General features: G+C 47.1%; 1 protein-coding gene across 5 annotated transcripts in view; it reads right to left on the bottom strand.

The window, feature by feature from the left end:
- Positions 1 to 21,260, bottom strand: part of BMAL1 (basic helix-loop-helix ARNT like 1) — a 503,136-nt gene that overhangs the window by 389,620 nt on the left and 92,256 nt on the right. The window lies entirely within an intron of this gene.

The raw sequence follows: 21,260 nt of genomic DNA, 5'->3' as shown, positions 1-21,260 counted from the left end.
ATGTAAAATATTTTTTAATTTTACTTAATTTGCACTACAAAAAGTTTATTTTAAAATGTAATTGTATTTGTTTGATATTTGATGCAAGGATGCTTGTTTACGGACCAGGCAGGTCAGGCTGGACTGTTCCCAGGAGGAACAGGGTCAAGGCTAATTTGCATATGGCTGGGTCTGTACTGGGGTGGCGAAGTGAGGAAAAGAATGCTAATGGATTTAACCCAGATCTAATGGTAGCTGGGGGTGAGTGTTCCATCCATCTTATTGTATTTGCTTTGTTCAGCCTAAGTTGGCATGGTATGCCCAGATGTGGGTGCCTTGTTCACTTTGCCGCTGGACTCAAGCTAGCCTGGCTGATGAGGGGTGTTTCTCTGAAACCGTTCCCAGGATGCTTGTTGCCAGTCCAGGGAAGACCTGGCTTGACAGTTTGGGCTGAACTGTTCCCATGAGGAGCAGGGTCAAGACTGGGTGTCAACTGGGGTGGTGAAGTGAGCAAAAGAATGATGATGGTTTTAACCCAGATCAAATACTGATTGGGGATGAGTGCCTGAAAAGTTTCAACACTACGTCCACCATTTTACTGTGTTTGCTTTGTTCGGCCTAAGTAGACAGGGCATGCCCAGACGTGGGTCCCTTGCTCACTTTGCCACTGGATTCAAGCTAACAAATCGGAATGTGAGTTAGCAATATCTACAACAGAAACTGGGATGATCTAAAGGTTCAATTGTCTGATTAAAAGTTAATAAACAAAATAATGTTTTACATCCAATATTAGTGTGAACAATTGTTTATTACTGTGAACTTCATTTTGTTTCATCAATGAAGTTGACGCCCATCTTGCAGCGGAGGAACATTTATTCTATGATGCAAGAATTAGGATAGATGGTGGGACTTGATACACTGATTGTATAAAGAACTTACTTCATCCTGTTGGTTAATTCTTTTTCTGTAACTCGTCATAGTACGTTTTGGAGTTTATCCAATTTTTTTGATGGAGCCTTAGCCACATTGCTGACCATAAAACTTTGGCTACCTGGCATGGGACAGGTCCAGTTCATATTGATGAAAGAGTGAGGCGACTTCTACCGTTAAATGGAAAGATTCACTTCACAACCGTCTTAGGTTAATTATTAACATTTGCGCCCAAAATTATTTTGAATGAAAATAAACAAGGAACTTATTGCGTGAAATGGAGGCACTACTGAGATACTCTAAAAATAGGCAAAAGGGAACATTTTATTATATTTGACACTGGGATAAGGTGAGCAGGTATTGTTGCAAAACCTGTTGCAAGTTTGTAACGAGGTTGTGCATTAAGTTATGTCTAACTTTTGAAGAAAAGACAATGACAATTACATTTTTATCACATGAATGTTAATGAAATTTCTGATTTTGGAAACAGTTTTTAAGTGAGACGGTTCATTAAATTAACAGTAACCTAAAATGTCCTCTACCCAAGCTCTGACACAAATTAAGTTCATGTTCAACAAAATGGCAGCAGGTGGAACTAGATACGTTCTCATTTTCGTCCGTGGGCGAGTTGTCAGAAACTCAACAGTGTCACACATTTAAAATTGAAGTCAAATTAAATGTGTTCCGAAGGTGCCAGCACATATAGTTGAGCGATGCACACAAATATAGTTTTGTGTGTACCAGTTAAGAAGTAGGCATATGTTGTAGTCACTGACACCTACACTTATGAGATGCTCACCCATGCTGGAACTGATATTTGAGAAGGAGACACATCTGACAGCTTGCTGAGAATTTGTCAGTGGGATTCTAGTTTATGTTGGGTGTGACATTACTGATACATGTGCATATAAAATGCTAAAACGGAGAGAGGAAGTGAGACGGATGAGTGACAACCTACATAATTTGGGTTATGACCATACTGCTCATCTGTAGAAAGTGTTCCACATGGGGCCTGCAAGCTATTATTGGTTGAAAGGTCAGGGACTTAGGCAGTTGTTGTGCTTGTGTAAATGTTTTGTTATTTATTCAACCCTACAAGAGATGCAAAAATTGTTCTCTAGAGTAGTGTGATTCTACAGAAACTACACTTTCTGTATATTTATGGATATGCTGCATTTGAATCGTTTTTTCATTTTAACTAGAACAACTGTTGTTTTGAGCTTAAACGAATCAAATGTTACTAAAAACTAGGCGTGGGCGAAATTTTAATTATGCCAGCATAATTTTGGTAATTTTGTGTAACAAACTATACACAAACAAAATAAGAATGCACCACATTGCATAGTTTCAGGTAGAAATTTGAACACAAATGTACCATTCGGTCAGGTCTTACATGCAGGATTTCATGTAGATTGTTTACTCAAGTGGACTGTTCGAATAATTTTTGAGTGCAAAACTTCAAATATGAATGAGAGTGTCAGTGTTTTGAATGAGAAGAACTGGTAATCAACTCAAAATTACTTTTTCAAGTTGAATTTTTACTCGAACCAACAGGGTAATTCTATTTAAGTATAAGACGCATGTCAGGTAATTAGGCATAATTTCACGTAATTGTGCGTAATTAGGCTACAGCAAATGACAAGAGTTTTGCACACCCCAACTAAAAACACAGCAACAGATCCATAAATCTCAGAAGGCAAAGTAAAAAAGCGTCTCACACACGGATATGGAAACATAAAAACTCTGCCTCCAGTGGCAGCTTCAGGACTTAGTGGGTCTGACTTAGAACTTGTTTCATGCAGCTGAACAGAGTTGTGTCAACAACCGAGACGTGAAGGTGGTGAGTAAGAGGCTTTGAACTGTCTTCAAACTTACCAAAGGTTCACTTTGGTGTACAGTGCCTTTTGTACAGGTCCACTGCCTAATTTTGTAAACAGCAGCTGTAAAACCCTTGATACCTCTAACCAATACTCCTGAGAGACAGTGCTTAATCTGTGCCGTACCTCTGCTCAAAAGCTGGCGGGCGGTGCAATTGAACCTCCGCTGGCTGAATACCAAGGTTGGTAGTCTTTACTCGACGACCAGACAATCCCTACCCCCTTTAGCAGGTTCCTTTTTTCGGTTTGTGACTGTTTTGCCATCTTTTTCTTCCTCCATCTTTCCGATCTGTATGTTTTTCCTTCTTTTGCACTTTGTAAATATCTGATACGGAAAAATAAGTGCCAGTCCCATAAAATAAGGGCTGGTGCCCCCCACTGTCAACCTCCGGCTTCAATTAGGCACTGCTGAGAGAACATAAGGAGAGCTGCCATTTCTAAACACAAAGTCACAGTCTGATAGAAAGGCGGTTGAATACCGTGGCCTAGTTTGAAAAGCCTGACACGTGAGCATGAGGGAGTGGAGACAGTACGAACAAATAAAACAAGACAAATTATTGAAACAGGAAGTAGGCCTACAATTCAAACGTCCTAAAAAATGCTGTTACCCATCTAATACTCGGGGAAGACTATTTCTCACCTCGCCCGCCATGCATGATAGTCATATTAAATTCTGCTCACAATTAGTTGCTCAATGTATGTCAAAATACATATTTTCAAATCAGTTTCTGGAGATGTTCGGGCCAAAATAAAGTAGTCTTTGAGCTCTATCCAGTCCAGACAAATGTTAGCGTCACTGTGTACTTCAAAAGTAATAATTTCTCCAGCTTTTACACGGTCTTCCTGGATGAGGCCCACTCTTTAAAAAGGCATTTAAGCCATGCCAGTCATGAACAATGCTACTGGTGAAATTAGAATTAAAGTGCACTATTGCTCAAATTTCTCATAAATATAACTAATATTATATTCAAACCATATCAGCTATGAACAGTATTACTGCAGTTTGAACTTTAGAATGCACCATGCCCCACAATTTATTTAAAATAAAATGAAAAAAATAGAAAAGAAAAGAAAAAACTTAGCCAGTCCCTCTCCACCTTCTTTGCTTCAGCTCTTCTATACAGCTTTAAGTACCTGGAGAAGTTCACAGAACACCACAGATGCCAACCTGATTTTAGCCTTGAAAGAGTGAATAGTTCGCATTAACAACTAACACTCTATAGCTTCTTAAAGTAAATTTCTGCAGGCCTTTAATTTAGGTTTGCAAATGTTTACATTTTACCTTGCTGATTTACGAAAAATGTAATCCTTCTCAAGCATCCTGCAGTCTCTGCTATGAAGACATCGAGCAACATGCACAGCACCTTTTCTATCACATTTTGTTGGTGCTCCCAACAGCTTCAAACACATAATGAAGTCTTTGAACTCGATTGATTAATGACATTTTGGAGCACGTAAAGTAGTCCTACCTGATTCACTACAAAATGCAATTCACAAACCTAAACCAGAGATTTCCACCTCTCCTGTCTTTTCTGTGTGGAGATCTCGGCACTTGTAAATATAGGATTTAGCAGAAAAAAAGGCAGTGACAAGTGGAGGTAACAGTAAAGCTGGCAATAATTACTATAAAATAGTAAGGATAAGGGGAATTTAAGGATGGTTTTAGGTCGAGACAAGCCAATACAAAATACACATCTACATAAGATTAAGGAAATTGCTATTCACCAAATAAATTTCCACTACCACCCTAACAGTGTCAAAACAGACTTAAATGTACTCAAACCCAGCCTTGGTGTGTGTCAAGCACCACACATGGTCAACCATTGGCACTGCAACACACTCCTATGGAAAACAATGAAGGTAGGCTATAACAAAGGCTACCAATTTTCTGTTTTGAGTGATTTTCACAGATAAATACAGACGGAAAATTATCTATTCTTATGTCTGTATTTATTTTTAAATATGTAAAAGGGCGAAATGATTATCACTACTGTCACTCACAAGTCCCAGGTCAGTGACAGTTAAAAAAATATATATATTATTCCCTTGTGAAAATTGCATAACTGCATATGTGCCATTCTATGAGCTGTCAGGCAATGAAATGTTTTTAGATGATTACATTGTACTGTATACAACTATAACCTGTTGGCCATGCACATGAGAGCACATTTATCTGTTGAATGTAGAAATGTACTTATTGCAGTTCCATGCTTAGACTAAATTGTGTGGGATGAGAGAGAATACATAAGCAACAAGCATTTAAGCGCATATAAATTTCTAAAAAACAAGTTACACATAAGTAAATTCAAAGTGTCTTTATTCTTTGTTGTACTCCATGAGAAATCAACCAGCCAACACGTTTCGCCCAAGCATGGGCTTCTTCTGGGCTGAAAAATTAACATACAGACAAACAATCACTATATGGATGTACAGTCATTTGTTAATAAAAGGAAATACCCAATTCAGAAAATTTACAACATTTGTGTGATAGAGGAAAAAATATTTAATACAAGGCAGAAGACCAGAGAAGAAGAATTAGAAATAGGGAAATACTGTGAGGAAAAGAAAAAGAACTAGTGTTAGCAACATATGTAAGCACTCGGGCAGGGGATCTGTAGGGTAATAAGCTATCACTAATAAAAGAAAAAATAGTTGATGTGAAATATCCACAATAGTCTTATGAGTAGGCCTCATAGAAGTGAAAAATGAGTTTAGCTGTCTGTCAACAACAGGACATGCAAAACTTAAAAAGTGCATGTCCTACCTTTTAATTACACAGAACCCTGTCCTTAGAGCCACCTAGGGCCTACCTTAGTGGTGACTTATGTATAATAAAAGAGGAGTTTAAGGCTTGGCAAGTGGATTTAAATGCCAAGTCAAAGTGGCAGTAGACTGCATACACAAACCTTGCAATCGCAGGTCTGAGATAGGTTTGAAAGGCTACTTCACTGTGTAGCACAATCTAAATAAAAAACTAAATATGTCAATTGGGTATATACGCCAATGTCACTATGTTTAGAGGAGAAGCACATGCACTTTAGCACTGGTCAGCAGTGGTAAAGTGCTCAGAATCATAAAGGCAACAAAAAGAATTCAGCAAAAAGTCCGGTGTGACTCTTTAGAGAGGGCCATTTTCCAACAGACATCATAAAAGAAATGGAAAATCCAGAGAGGGTTCCTTGGTGCTGTAAGAGTGACAAATCAACCTTCAAAAACAAGATATTTGAATTGTTATATATGTAACACCAAAACCAAATAATAATACAATTAATAAAAGTCTTAAAGGTCTAACTCAAGTTTAGGGAAAAAAATAACATGTCCCTAGCCAACTAAGCAGAATAAACTGAAGAGTCCAGACGTTATAGAAAACAAAACAATAACAATTAGAACCACATGAAAGTGAATAAAAGTCAAGAAAAGAGTTGCTGAGCGCGCATCCAAGATGGTCGCGTGAGCACAGGGCTCCCCGGACCCTTGCTGCTCCTCGGAATTTATCCTGAATCTATCCTGACCCGGTTGATGGAATCTGGGAGACGAATGCTGGCTGAACACTAAACTCATTTCGGAAATCAAATCGGACCTGGCAATCCGGAGTTATGGTGATTTGAACTTTTGAGGCCCACCCTACGGCAGTGCCCGATGCGAGGGTGATCTGTGGAGCCGGGGCGTAGTTGAACAACAACGGCAGCGGAGCGGTGCCAGTGGCCGTCACATCACTTTCGGTTTCACTTTTGGTCTTTGAGGGGCTGGACTGTGGACTTGCCTGGTGCGACTGGGCTTCCATTTTGCCTTCGCTTGATGCCGGTGGCTTAGTCTGCTGCCAGTGTGCTCATTGACGGTGGTCCCTTCGCTCCGCCATATTGCGGCCTGTGGTGCGACACACGTCTGCCTGGTCTGTGCCACCTCGACGCTTCCTCGGTGGTCCCCTTCGGCGATCGAGGTTCTCATGGGAGGCAGGGGAGACCCCGAGAGGCGTAAGACCAAGACATCCCTACGTGGGGGACCGGTCCAGACGAACAACATGGACCGCTACACTCAGGGTAAAGGATCCCCCGGGACAGCCAATGTCCCCCCGGATGACGCCAGTGGTGGCCCGTCCGTTTCTCCGGATCTGTCCCTGCAGGACATCATGGGCGCCATTACGGGCATCAGAGAGACCATCGCTACACAGTACGAGGCCTTGGCCCGTAAAATCGACACTGTGGCCATTGACATTACCCTAATCCGGGCGGATCTCTCTAAGACCAACGAGAGGGTTCAATCGCTGGATATGCGGACGTCCTCCCTTGGGACGGACGTGTCGGACCTGAAGGCCACTCTCGGCGATCTCAAGTCGGCCAACGATCTGATGGCCCGGCGGCTGGAAGACTTCGAGGGACGGGCCCGCCGCAATAACATCCGCGTCATAGGCGTTCCGGAGACCTCCGATAACCGCCCGGTTGATCTTCAGGTCGAGGAGCTCATCCTCGAACATCTTGCTCCCGCTGGCCTGAGTAAGTTTTTCGCTGTGGAGCGGGCCCGTCGAGTCCCAGGTGGCCGGCCGCGACCGTGTGCCCCCCCGAGGCCTATCGTTGCGAGACTTTTCCACTACAGAGGCCGAGACGCGATTCTGCAGGCCTCACGGGTTCATGGCCCGGTCCGACATGAGAACTCGCCCATTAACTTTTTCCCGGACTTCACCCAACTTGTCCAGAAACAGCGGATGGGCTTCCAGGGGGTGAAGCGGCGTCTCCGGGACCTCGGTCTCAAGTACTCTATGCTTTATCCTGCAAGGCTCCGAGTGGAACATGAAGATCGGACTACCTTTTTTGACTCTCCTGTGACTGTGAGTGACTGGCTGGATTCGCTGCCAGACCGGGGTGACCGGACTGGGCCCTCTGCCGGTACCGAGGGTGGTGGGTCTCCTTTGGAGTGACTTATGGTCCCAGACTCTGCCAGGTTGTACTGTCCGGCTGGGTTCTACTTCTTTTGTGCATTTTGTTTCACTATGTTGTGTGTGGGGAGCGGGCGGGGACGGGTCCCTTTCCTCCTCCGGGGTCTTTTCGTAGAATGGGGTTTGTAGGGCGACAGGCACACTGCAAGTTGGGGTGGTTTTTTGGACCGCAGGGGTGCAGGGTGGGGGGTGTTGGAGTTGGGGGGGGTTGTTTGCATTTGTGTTTTTTGTTTTCAAGGCGAAGTATTGGCTATGGTTCATCCTTGGGTGTTGAGCTCTTTGCTAGGGGGCCTTTGATCTACTGGATGGGATGGGGGGGGACGGGTTGAGATTGATGTCTTGGAACGTCAATGGATTGGGGGACCGTATCAAACGGGGTGTTGTGCTGCAATATCTGCGTCGTCTGACTCCTGATGTGGTGTTCTTACAGGAGACGCATCTGGTTGGCAATGTTTGTCGGGCTATGAACAGGGGGGGATATCGACTTGTGGCCCACTCTGGTTTCACCACTGGTTCGAGAGGGGTGGGCATTCTCTTGCGAGCTTCACTTCCGTTGGAGATCACCAGGGTGGTCCCAGACGACAGAGGGCGCTATGTGGCTCTGACTGGGAGGTGGGAGGGGCAGTCCCTTTCCTTGATCTCAGTCTATGTTCCCCCGGGCCTCCAGAACTCCACCTTCTCAGACTTGGGTCGTATGTTGCTTGGGCTTCCTGACAGTCTTTTGCTTATGGGTGGGGACTTTAATTCGGTTGTCTCGGGTGACCTGGACCGTCATCCGCCCAGGGCCCTCCCTGCTGCCCAGGCGTGGCTGGGCGGGCTCCTGGAGACCTTCGGTCTGGTGGACTGTTGGAGGTTAATGCATCCGACACAGTGTCAGTACACCTTTCACTCTGGGGCCCATGGGAGTCTCTCCAGACTGGACTATTTCCTTATGCCCGCGGCCCAGGCTGCTCGGATTCGAGAGGTCAAACACCTGGCCAGGGGTATTTCTGATCATTCCCCACTGTGGTTGCTTTTTGACACCGGGTCGCGGTCCGCTGGCCGGATCGCTCCTATTAACCCTTGGTACCTGCGAGACCCCAAGATCCGTGATAGCCTGATTAAGTCGATTGATCAATATTTTTCTGAGAATGAGGGGTCGGTGTTGTCCTCGGTGTCCCTTTGGGAAGCTTTCAAAGCAGTGCTCCGCGGGCATGCCCTGTCCCAGATAGTGGAGGCCAAGAGGGTCAAGAGAGAGGCGGTTGTGACGCTGGAGACTGAAATATCGGGGCTGGAGGCAGCCTTGGAGGCGGGTGTCACCCCGGATGGGCTGCATGCCCTCAGCCTGAAGCAGTTTGAATATAAGTCTCTCGTCACTGATGCTGCCAAGACTATATACAGGGAGCAGCAGGGCAGGTTGTATGACGCTGGAGACAAGGCGGGTAAGCTGATTGCCTGGTTGGACAAGAAGGAGAGAGTGAATCGTGTGGTCCCGGAGCTTCGGGTGTCGGATGGAGTGTGTGTGACTGAGCCTGGTGAGATTGTTGAGTGTTTTGCTGACCACCTCCGTACAGTGTACTCCCCGGTGTCCGATAGAGATGAGGACGACTCTCGTCTTCTGCTTCGGGATATTGCCCTGCCCGGCTTATCCGTCGATGACCGCGAGCTGATGGATGCCCCTTTGTCTGTCGAAGAGATGGCTACTGCGATTCGCTCCCTCCGCTCGGGCAAGGCTATGGGCCCCAACGGCCTGCCGATTGAACTATATAAGTTGCGCCCGGATAAAATCGCGCCTTTCCTCCGTCATATGTTTCAGGAATCGCTCGAGAGGGGTTCCCTTCCTGACGACCAGCGTCTGGCTACTATAGTAGTGATTCCCAAGGAGGGTAAGCCACGTGACCGCTGTGCCTCCTATAGGCCTATTTCCCTGCTGAATGCCGAACCCAAAATTCTTGCTAAGGTCCTCGCTAATCGCTTGCTGAGCGTTATATGTGACTTGATACATCCGGATCAATGTGGCTTCATCCCACATCGTAATACCGCTCTCAACTTACGGCGTCTGCACGGCGTCCTTGCTAGGGCTGAGTACTTGGCTGAACCGGCCATATTGGTTTCCCTAGACGCCACGATGGCCTTTGATACCATTGAATGGCCATTTCTTTGGGCCGTCTTGGCGAAGTTTGGGTTTGGGGAGGGGTTCCTTGGCTGGGTGAAGCTCCTTTATGCTGGACCAATGGCTCAGGTGGTTGTCAATGGGCGGGTTTCTCGGCCTTTCGCTCTCGGGAGGGGAACTAGGCAGGGGTGCCCGTTGTCCCCGCTGCTCTTTGCTCTCGCCCTGGAGCCGCTCGCTGCCTGGCTCCGTTGGGAGCCCTCGATTAGGGGGCTCCGGTGGGCCCCGGGCTTCGAGGATCGGGTTTCATTGTACGCGGATGATATTCTCCTGTATCTCACCTCGCCGCGGAAGTCGCTCAACGTTCTCTTTGATGTCCTTACTTCCTTCGGGAAAAACTCGGGTCTGATAATCAACTGGTCCAAATCTTGTGTGTATCCTATCTCTGGTGGTTTTCCTCTCTTGCCGCCTCGGCTTCCGCTCCAAATATCTCAGTCCGGCTTTAAATACCTGGGGGTGTACGTCTCGTTGGATCCGGCGGTCCGCTATGAGCAGAATCTCCTGTCTCCACTCTGGCGTTTGAGGGCAGATACGGCTCGGTGGTGTAAGCTGCCCTTGTCTCCGCTTGGTCGCGCGGCGCTGTTTAAAATGATGTCCGTTCCCAGATTCCTTTATGCACTCCAGAACTCCTTTGATGTCATTCCTGCGGCCTACTTTAGGGAGGTGGAGAGTCTGCAGAGGAGACTGGTTTGGGACGGGCGATCGCGTATCGCGTTGGCCAAGCTGACTCTTTCCTGGTATGACGGGGGCATCGCGCTTCCTGATATTAGACGGTACTATTGGGCCTCCCAGCTGTCTGCCATTAATCATGCTACGTACGCTCCTGGTTCGAACCCGGCATATGAGATGGATAAATTCCTGCTCCCCGGCGGTAACTATAACAGAGCGCTTTACTCGCGGTCAGCTGGTAGGGCCCTTACGGGCCCTACCAGGATTGCGGTCCGTGTATGGAAGGCGGCTAACGTTGCGATGGGCTGGAGTGAGCGTTTAACGTGCGCCACTCCTCTATTCGACTCAGACCGCTTGGGAAACCTCTGGACAACGAAAGGCTTTGAGCGCTGGGATACGATTGGCATCAGCAGAGTGGGGGACCTGTGGGTTAAAGGTGCGGTTAAATCCTTCGCGGCGCTTCAGCGCGAGTATGAGCTTAGTGACAGAGAGTTCTTCCGTTATGCACAGGTTCGGCACGCCCTGCTCTCGGTCTTTGGGGAGGGGACCACGGTCCCTTCTTCTTCGCCTCTCGAGGACCGCATACTCGACGGTCACGTCCCCGACAGTACTATTTCCCTGATTTACAAAAAAACTGATAAACAATCGGGCTGACCTCTTGGTGCGTCTTCGGGAGGCATGGACGGGAGATGGGGTGGAGCTGGACGATGAGGACTGGCAGACTGCACTGTCATCCCCTAAGGAGGTGGCCATCCCGGCCCGTCTCCGCCTGGTCCAGCTTAAGATTCTCCATCGTGTATATGTGACGGGCCCCCGCCTGGTCTCGATGGGGTTTTCAGACGACGGACTCTGTAAGCGTGGCTGCGGGCTCAATGCTACTTTTCTCCATATCCTATGGGAATGCCGCGAGGTGGCGGAATACTGGCGCCGGGTGCATGACATCATGAGACGAGTCACCGGGGTCGCTCTGCTGCCGGAGGTGCGTCGTTGTGTGCTGAATGTATGGGAGCCCAATGACTGCAATGCGGCTCAGGCTCGGTGGGCGGCCTTGGGGAACATGATTGCAAAGAGAGATATTGCGCAGCTTTGGGGTTCCCAGCGGCCTCCCACCGTGTCCGTCTGGAAGGAAAACATGGACTGGTGCATGTTCAGGGAGAAAACGGTGTATGTGGCCCGTGGTAAGCCGGGGGCTTGGGGTAAAATTTGGGGGCAGTGGAACGCGTATCGTGGGTCTATCTGTGCTCCCCCTTTGGTAGATACGTCCGGGGTTGCCTCGTCCCCCTGATCCTTGAGGGTTCCTTGTGCATCTCGTACTTAGGAGTACAGATTTGGTTCTCTCGTTGCCCCCCCCCTCCCTCTCAGGTCTTCTTTTATTGACCGCCCTCGGGTGGTTAGGTGTTGACTCCCCCGGCTGGTGTTCGCCGCCCTTCGTCAGTCGTTTCGCCTTGTTTGTTGTATTTTTGTATTTTTCCTTTTTGTTGTTATTTATACTAAAAGTGTGTATTCTGATTTCCTTTATGTGCAGTCTGATTTACTGCGATAGTGCGGAGCCCCTGTGGGCTAGCCATTGTTTTCTGATATGCTGGAACACTTTGACTACTAGCGGCCGGCCCTGGTGGTTGTAGGCCCGTGTTTGTAACCCCTTTATGCACAATAAAATCTTTTCAAAAAAAAAAAAAGAAAAGAGTTGCTTTATCCAAAATGTTTACTAGGAGACAGTAATAAACTGAAGACGTTCATTGAAGGAGAAGAACAGGCGGGAAATCCGGTAGACTAACCTGATGCAAAATGCTGCTGTAATGGTGAAGTTATAGAAACGTCACATATTTGTAAGAATCCACATTCAAAATTCCACACAAGTTCCACAACTAACTCTCCTAACTTGTCTCCACTTGGCAAAATGGTTTTGGACACTCCACAACCACAGTGGCATTGGAATGCTTGATCTGTCCCAGCACAAGTTAGCAGGCATTCCATAGATTCACAGGATTCTTTGTATTCAAACTAACAGACCTTCAGTACTGGATTTTCGGAAATCAATGAATATGGTTTAGGGTGGCTCGTGACAGCACCTTCCTCAGTGGCCATGATCTTTTCAGCTTACCAACACACAGCTCTGTGAGCTAGCTCATTCCACCGGACAGTTTCCTTAGCAGAAGTGGAACAATATAGCCTTGTCAACCAAGTGAGGAAATTAATTTTCCCAGACCTGGATCAGAATTCTGAGCATAAGGGATTCAAGGAAAAGGGGAGAAGAATTCTCCTGTTTCCCCGAGAAGGCAGTATAGTTTTATTTCAGCAGGGAGGTTTCTTCCTTAACAATGCTTCATATAAGTTAAGTAGTGCCAGAGAGCCAAGCAGGGATGCGCAAAAGGGGAGGTACAGTACTATTGAGAGAGTGACTTTATGTCAATCTGTACAGTTCTCACAGACCCCACCACCACATTTACTCCAGAGTGAGTATGGTACTGTGCCAAACCCTCCCAAAGAGGGTTGTGCTATGAATTTCATGATGGTACAGGAGACCAATTAAGACAATGAGCTCCTTCCCAAACCCATGTCCTGCCTACCAGCCCATCCCACATCGCCACAAGTGTTTTTCAAGCATGTTGCGAATGTTCTGCAAACAATTCATGATAGCTTTTGGGCCTAATCTTTTCTTGAGCAATTGCCCCAGCATCATCCTGGCGATTGTGTGTGCTTAACATCAGCCCTCTCAGGAGGGCTCTGTAGCAGAAGTGCCAATAAGCGTTCAAAAAGGCATAAGCTAAAGGCGTGCATTTCCTTAGGCCTCTCTACTAGAATTGGGTAAATATTTCATGGGTCAGTAGTGAGGTACATCAAGTGTAGCTATTGAGTTGAGGTTGTCATGCCACATCAAAAGTCAAATTATCTTTTTTTGCTCACTGTATTTTCCAAAACTTTGAGCCAAATGAACAGTTACATTTCGATTTAAAAGAGGGAGGGGACTGAAAATGCACTTCTGTCTGTTCAGGGAGAAGTTAGGTGTGGGAAGGGGGAGGCTTTTATAATTTATCCATGCAAAGCCATATGGGCATCCCAAACAACAATACCGCTGACTTACTCGAACTGAGATATTAATATTTTGATATGTTTCAGCATCAGCCCAGTTCCGTGAAACATCAGGGAAGCCTGTCAAGTGGTAATTACACTGAAAAACATTGTTTATGCAGCTGGGTATCTTTGGTCATCCCTAGCCCATGGCAGAAATAAAAATGTAGAGTTCAATATTAAAAAACAGAAAAGTAAAAGAGATGTATGTCATCATAGACATGCATAAACAAACTTAAATGAAGTAAAACGTAAGTGCTTACTTGATAAATAATTATTATAAATAAACTCACTGATTAGGAAACAGAAGGCAAAATGATAGAACAGAAGGCACAATGCAGCATGCCAGACATATAGGCACAATTCAGCATAACACACATAAAATAATCCCAACATATTAAGTCAGAGATGAAGACAATGGCTCGTAACAGTAACCAACGTTTTCCTGATCTCCGGTATCACGCTTTTCAATCAGAATAAAACAGACATTGCTGCAAACCAAATCTTAGTCGTCAAACTAGAAGATTTCCAATGCTTTATCAATAGACTTTTAGGCACCATAATGTCTTTGACCAAAGATGGTTTCTGAAATCTGGAGATTTGTTTTTTAATCAAATAGATGTAATTAAAAATGATTTATGGTTCCAAGTCATAACATTAATGTCATAAAACTTAACAGAGAGACCAAGTTCACATACCTGGGGCTGCAAATTGACCCCACTGGAAATTGGGGAAACCTAAGAAATATTAGACTACAGAATCTCAATAAATCCTTTGAGAGAATTATTAGATTTGCCTTTAAATTAAATAACAGCTAATTTAATTCATTTGTACAATTTATAATAGTAAATGCTTATCTGCCACCACATTTGGAGCGGGAATCTGGGGCTTCACTGATAACACTGCACTCCAAAGAACAGAGAATCGGTTTCTTACAAGACTCCTTGCAGAACTCAGAGGACCGCCAAATACATATTACATAAGGAATTAGGAATGGGTCATCTTGAAGATACTATAAAAATACAGCCAATCCTTTAGCTGAAATATAATTAATGAAGACAATCATAGATTTTTATCTGGACTATGTATCTAAAGTTCTGCAACTGTATGTTAAAAACATATATTGCTTTGAAGATTAATCTGTTTTGTTCGTTAAACCCTGAATCTATAGTTTACTACTTTTAAACAGAATTGAAGTGTGGGAGGGCGGGCCGGATAAACAGACGCGGAGGCTGAATATAGTGAGCCAGTGGATAGGTTTTTATTTTGACATCAGGTGATATGGCCGGTGGTTCAGATATCAGGGACTCTTGATGTGGTCTTCGGATCTCTTCTGCTTCGTCTTCTTCTCTGCGGTCTTCTCCCCCGGTGGCTTGCTCCAGTCTGGTCGGGATGGATTCCCCAGGGAGGCGGCCCCGCCGCAACACTTCCTGGTTGCGGCCGCTCTCCAGCCTCCTCCTGTGGGGTCCACCAGTCCTCGCACCACGCCTCGTCCGGACCCTCTGCGGTTTCCTCCTCTTCGGTCCTCTGCAACCTCGCGCTTACTCCTCGGTCCTCCGGCTCCTCGGTCTGCTCTTCCACGCTCTCTGTTTCGCTTCGGTCCTCTTCTCGTTCTCGTTCCGCCTTCGCTGCTTCCTCCGTCTCCCGTCTCTCTCCGGCACAAGTGCGCCCGACTCCTCTCTCGGTCCTCCTTTTCACCTGCAGTAAAGAAGGACATCCGGGTTTAATCCCTCCCCCTTCCGGGTCACTCCTGTCGGAGCCAGGACCTGCTCGCCTCTGAGGGTCACGGGGCGGAGTCCGCCTCCGGAATGGGACTGGCCGATCGTGGGAGTTCTCGAGGACTGCTTCCCCAGGCTGAGTCCACAGGTAGGAGCGGGGAAGGGGCGTCGGCCTTGCAATGTCCGGGGATCTCTCACATCCCTTTTCCCTTGCTGTCTCTCTACTGGGGGTGTCACAGGGATAGCGGGAAAGGAAGTCCACGTTGGTTTGGTCTGCACCTTTCCTATGCAGGGTGTGGAATCTATAGGGTTGTAAAGACAAAAACCACCTCAGTATTCTTTCATTGTTTCCTTTGTTGCGGGCGAGCCATTCCAAGGGGGCATGGTCAGTAAAAAGGGTGAACTCTCGTCCCTCGAGGTAATATTTCAAAGAGTCAATAGCCCATTTGATGGCTAGGGCTTCTTTTTCTATGACGGCATAGTTCCGTTCCCGGGGGTACAGTTTCCGGCTAAGGTACAAGATGGGTTTTTCTTCCCCCTGGTCGTTCTTCTGGGATAACACGGCCCCCAGACCCTGGTCCGATGCATCGGTTTGGAGTATAAAGGGCAAGGAAAAGTCAGGACTGGCTAATACAGTGTCTGCTGTTAGGGTGGATTTCAAAGCGAGAAAGGACTGTACTACCTCGGGGCTGGGATCCCTCAGTCTGGCTTCGGTTTTCACGGACTTTCGTAGTAGGTCGGTGAGAGGAGCGGCTAGGTGGGAGAAGCGAGGTATAAACCTCCTATAGTACCCTAGTAAACCCAGAAATGCTCTCAGTGCTTTTGCGGAACGTGGGAAGGGTATCTGGGATATGGCTGCCAGTTTTTTATCTTGAGGCCTAATCATACCTTCCCCAAGTAAATAGCCAAGATAATGTACCGTTTGGGCAGCTAAGTGACTCTTCGCCGGGTTTATTTTAAACCCATATTTCCCCAAGGTTTGGACCACTCTATATAGATGGGACAGATGCTGCTCCCAGGTTTCGCTGTAGACTATGATGTCATCAATATATGCCCCAGCATACCGTTCGTGGGGTCGCAGGATGAGATTCATAGCCCGCTGAAATGTGGCGGGAGCCCCGTGTAAACCAAAAGGTAACATGACAAATTGATATAGGCCATCAGGGGTGGAAAACGCTGTTTTTTCTCGGTCTTGTTTGCGCAGAGGGATTTGCCAGTACCCTTTGCACAAATCAAGGGTGCTGACGTACTTAGCTCTTCCTATCCTCTCCACCATTTCATCCACCCGAGGTAAGGGATAGGTATCGAACTCGGACACCTTATTGACTTCCCTAAAATCAATGCAGAAACGCACCGAACCATCAGGCTTCGGTACGAGCACAATAGGTGAGTTCCACTCGCTCACCGAGGGTTCTATGACCCCCATTTGCAACATTTGGTGGACTTCACTGCGTATGACCTGTCGGCGGGCCTCAGGGACACGATAAGGTCTTAGGCGTACCACCTTCCCGGGGACGGTTTTGAGGGCGTGTTCTACCACAGAGGTCTTTCCCGGAGTGTTGGAAAATACATCTTGTAACGGGAGTAGGGAGTTTATCAGCATAGCGGCTTTGTCGCCCGGCACCTCCTTATCTATACACTGGCAGTATAAAGGGGTTTGGGGTACGTTCAGGGAGGTTAATATAGGAAGGGGTCCCTCCCATTTCTTTAAGAGATTTACATGATACACTTGGGATGTGCCTCTCTGTTTATCCAACTCGATTTTATAGGTAACGGGGGTCACTTTTTCTAGAATCAAGTAGGGTCCCTGCCACTGACCCAACAGCTTATGGTCAGAAGACGACATCAGCAGGAGTACAGCATCCCCTACATTGAAGGACCTATCCTTTGTTCTTTTATTATATTGGGATCTTTGGGCCTCTTGTGCTTTTTCCATATTGTTTCGCACGATAGTGCGGATCTGTCCCAGATGGGTTTTCAGGTTTGAGGCATAATCAATCAGGGGTGTACTACTGTTAGGTTCGGTTTCCCAGGCCTCCCGGGCCATGTCTAACAGGGATCGGGGTTGGTGTCCATATAATAACTCAAAGGGGGAGAACCCCGTGCTTTTCTGGGTTTGGCAGCGGATGGCATACAAGGCTAGGGGTAACAGATCCTCCCACCGTTTGGTTTCAAGGTCGAGGAGTTTTTTGAGGGTAGTTTTCAGAGTGGCATTATACCGCTCCACCAATCCATCCGTTTGGGGATGGTATGCCGCTGTTCTTATTTGCTTGACTCCCAACTGAGTACATACTTGCTTCATGACCTTTGACATAAACGGGGTTCCTTGGTCCGTAAGGACCTCTTTTGGGAAACCTACCCGAGAGAACACTGTAATCATGGCCTTGGCTATGGCCGTAGCGTTTGGGTGTCGTAGAGCTATGGCCTCAGGGAACCGCGTCGCGTAATCGACGAGGACCAGCACGTACCGACATCCGCTTCGGGAAGGTAAGATGGGACCAATGACGTCCATACCCACTCGACGAAATGGTTCGTCGAGAATGGGTAGGGGATGCAAGGGAGCTCGGGGTGGGCGGTATCGGCTATTTAGTTGGCATACCGGGCACTCCCGACAGTACATCTTTACTTTCTTGTAAATACCTGGCCAGTAGAACTGTCGGGTGATTAACTGTTCCGTTTTCTCCTCCCCGAAATGCCCCCCTAAGAGATGACTATGTGCCAAATAGAGGACCTTTTCTTGGAACGGGGAAGGGATCAGTAACTGAGGGTTGCTGTGGGGATCTGCCTTCCGATACAGAAGCCCATTTCTGACAAAGAAATAAGGACATACGTGCAATGGATCTTCCTGCGCCAGGGCTTTACTCCAGGCTTCCTGTAGGACCGGGTCTTCCTGTTGGGCCGTAAGGAATTGACGATTGTGCTCCCACGGATTTTCAATTGGAAGAGCTGGAAGGGCGCATAGGAGTTTCCCTTTTTCCTTTCTTTTTTGGTTTCGGGATCTCCGGGTTTTGGAAGGGGGCCACTCGGGATTTTCTTCTTGGGAGAAAGGGGCAGTGTTCAACCAGTCTTTGTCCGAAGGCGGGGCTTCCTGGAGTAAAGCGGGCAAATGGGGATAGTCATTGCCTAGGATGACCTGTTCTGGGAGGCGCTGAATGAGGCCCACTTTTAACGCTGACCCCGGATCCGTGGAAGTTTGAACCTGGACATGGGTTGTGGGATACGTCTTAGTGTCTCCATGGACACATTGGATGTTCACAGTTCCTTCCACCGGTCCGATTCGGGTTCCCAAATCCTGGGGGCGTATCACACTCTGTCGACATCCTGTATCCGCAAGGGCCGTCATTCGTTGTCCGTTGACAGCCACTTCACAGCGATAAGGAGGGTTAGCATTCTTCGGGGGAAGGCAATAGAAGTTCCTGGTCATGCCAATTTCCATTGGCTCCTCTTTTTGTGGGCAAAACCGAGCTATGTGACCCAGTCCTCCACATCCGTAACACTGAGGTCCAGGGGCTGAGGCTCGCACCACCGGGAGTCCAGGAGGTCTGAAGATAGGGGGTCCGGGGATGATGGTGACGGGGTCTGGTTTTCTGTTGAGTAGAGGTCTGGGAGGTCGATGGGCCCCGCTTGAGCCAGGTTTCCAGTTTGTCTCTTCCCGTCCTTTTTGCACTTCCTGTGCTCTGTTGTAGGCACTGGCAATGTCCACAGCAATTTCCAACGTAAGGTGTGCATGTTGCCTTACCCATCTTTGTATTGGGGGATGGAGTGAGGTCAGGTATTGTTCTAAGTAGACCTTGGCCATTATCTCTTCTTTCGTGGCGGTAGTGGGCTTTAACCACCGATCCGCCATGTCTCTCACCCGGAAATATAGGGCCCTAGGGGTTTCTTGGGGTCCTTCCTTTATCTGGCGTAGCTTCATCCTATAACACTCGTCGTCCACTCCTAACCGTTCCATGATGCATTGTTTGATATCTGCATATGGGGTTGTACCCAGGATGTTAGTGGCTTGGTAGGATGCTTGTAATTCTCCAGACAGGAGAGGTCCCAGGTATTGTCCCCATTTATCTGCTGGCCAGGCGGCGGCCAGAGCCATCCGTTCAAAATTGTTAAAGAAATATTCAGGATCCTCCCCGGCTACGTACTTTTGCAGTATCACCGACGGGAGGGTACTCGGACCTCTTTGCTGTCCCAACACGTCGGCAATCTTCCCCATAGCCGTGTCATGCGTCTGTCCCTGATTGGTAAGGGCCTGTTGCAGCTTTCCCCGGTCTTCTTCTACGATGGTGAGAAATTTCTCCATGGCCTTCCCCAGGCTTTCTTGGTTATCCGCCATTCGGGCGATTACAGCCTCCATGTCTCCGGTGGATCCCACTTCTGACACCACTTGTGGGAGGGCGGGCCGGATAAACAGACGCGGAGGCTGAATATAGTGAGCCAGTGGATAGGTTTTTATTTTGACATCAGGTGATATGGCCGGTGGTTCAGATATCAGGGACTCTTGATGTGGTCTTCGGATCTCTTCTGCTTCGTCTTCTTCTCTGCGGTCTTCTCCCCCGGTGGCTTGCTCCAGTCTGGTCGGGATGGATTCCCCAGGGAGGCGGCCCCGCCGCAACACTTCCTGGTTGCGGCCGCTCTCCAGCCTCCTCCTGTGGGGTCCACCAGTCCTCGCACCACGCCTCGTCCGGACCCTCTGCGGTTTCCTCCTCTTCGGTCCTCTGCAACCTCGCGCTTACTCCTCGGTCCTCCGGCTCCTCGGTCTGCTCTTCCACGCTCTCTGTTTCGCTTCGGTCCTCTTCTCGTTCTCGTTCCGCCTTCGCTGCTTCCTCCGTCTCCCGTCTCTCTCCGGCACAAGTGCGCCCGACTCCTCTCTCGGTCCTCCTTTTCACCTGCAGTAAAGAAGGACATCCGGGTTTAATCCCTCCCCCTTCCGGGTCACTCCTGTCGGAGCCAGGACCTGCTCGCCTCTGAGGGTCACGGGGCGGAGTCCGCCTCCGGAATGGGACTGGCCGATCGTGGGAGTTCTCGAGGACTGCTTCCCCAGGCTGAGTCCACAGGTAGGAGCGGGGAAGGGGCGTCGGCCTTGCAATGTCCGGGGATCTCTCACATGAAGATGCTGTGTAATAGTTTTATAGTTGAAGTAATGGGTACTAATGAAGTTAAAAAAACAGTGAAAACTTCCTAAACATAGATGCTGAACAAAGGTATTCAATCATATCTTAGGACGGTAGTAAAGACACAGCATTGCTAGATTTTGACACAATTCAGGCTGAATGGTCGAATTTCTTCAAAGTGGGCCAATGAACTAAGATAAGATCAAAATGTCCGTGTGATGGGAGGTCTAAGCAGAACACCCTGCTCTTTTTACTTTTCTGTATGCTTTTTAAAAATCTGAGAGCATTTTTTAAAAACCTGTACTTGTTAAAAGAAATTTTAATCAGTAGAGACCGACTTTTACATATTTACAATAATTCCATAAACCAGCAATTTATTTTGCAATAGTCACTTTTGTTCAACAGGTGATTCTAGAGAGATACAGTCTTACATATTAAGAAGACATGAATCAGGAACTGTGATGAGATGTATTAATGAAAATAGACATTGTTTTACTTGTTTTAATTAAGCATTGCATTTATCTTTCATGGTTTGTATAGTAAATAAACTGAATACAAATGGTTCAATTGTCTGATTCAATTTTTGTAAAGTAGGTCTTTCCTATGAAGAAATAGCCCTAAAAATATGAATATCTCTGAAAAATAATCATTTAAATAAACTGCAGTGTCCAACAAGACACAAATCTAGTCCAACCCATTTTTTCATCATATTCAAGGATTCAGCAAAGATTGTATCATCATTTAGGGAAATTACTTGTTACATTTGAATGGAGATTTGAGCTAAAAAATATTTAGCTGAAGATACAAAGCACTTATCTGTACTGT

This window comes from Triturus cristatus, chromosome 3_2, assembly GCF_964204655.1.
Source record: "Triturus cristatus chromosome 3_2, aTriCri1.1, whole genome shotgun sequence".
NCBI classification, from domain to species: domain Eukaryota; kingdom Metazoa; phylum Chordata; class Amphibia; order Caudata; family Salamandridae; genus Triturus; species Triturus cristatus.
The sequence above is the reverse complement of the archived record's forward strand: the minus strand, read 5'-3'. Positions and strand labels throughout refer to the sequence as shown.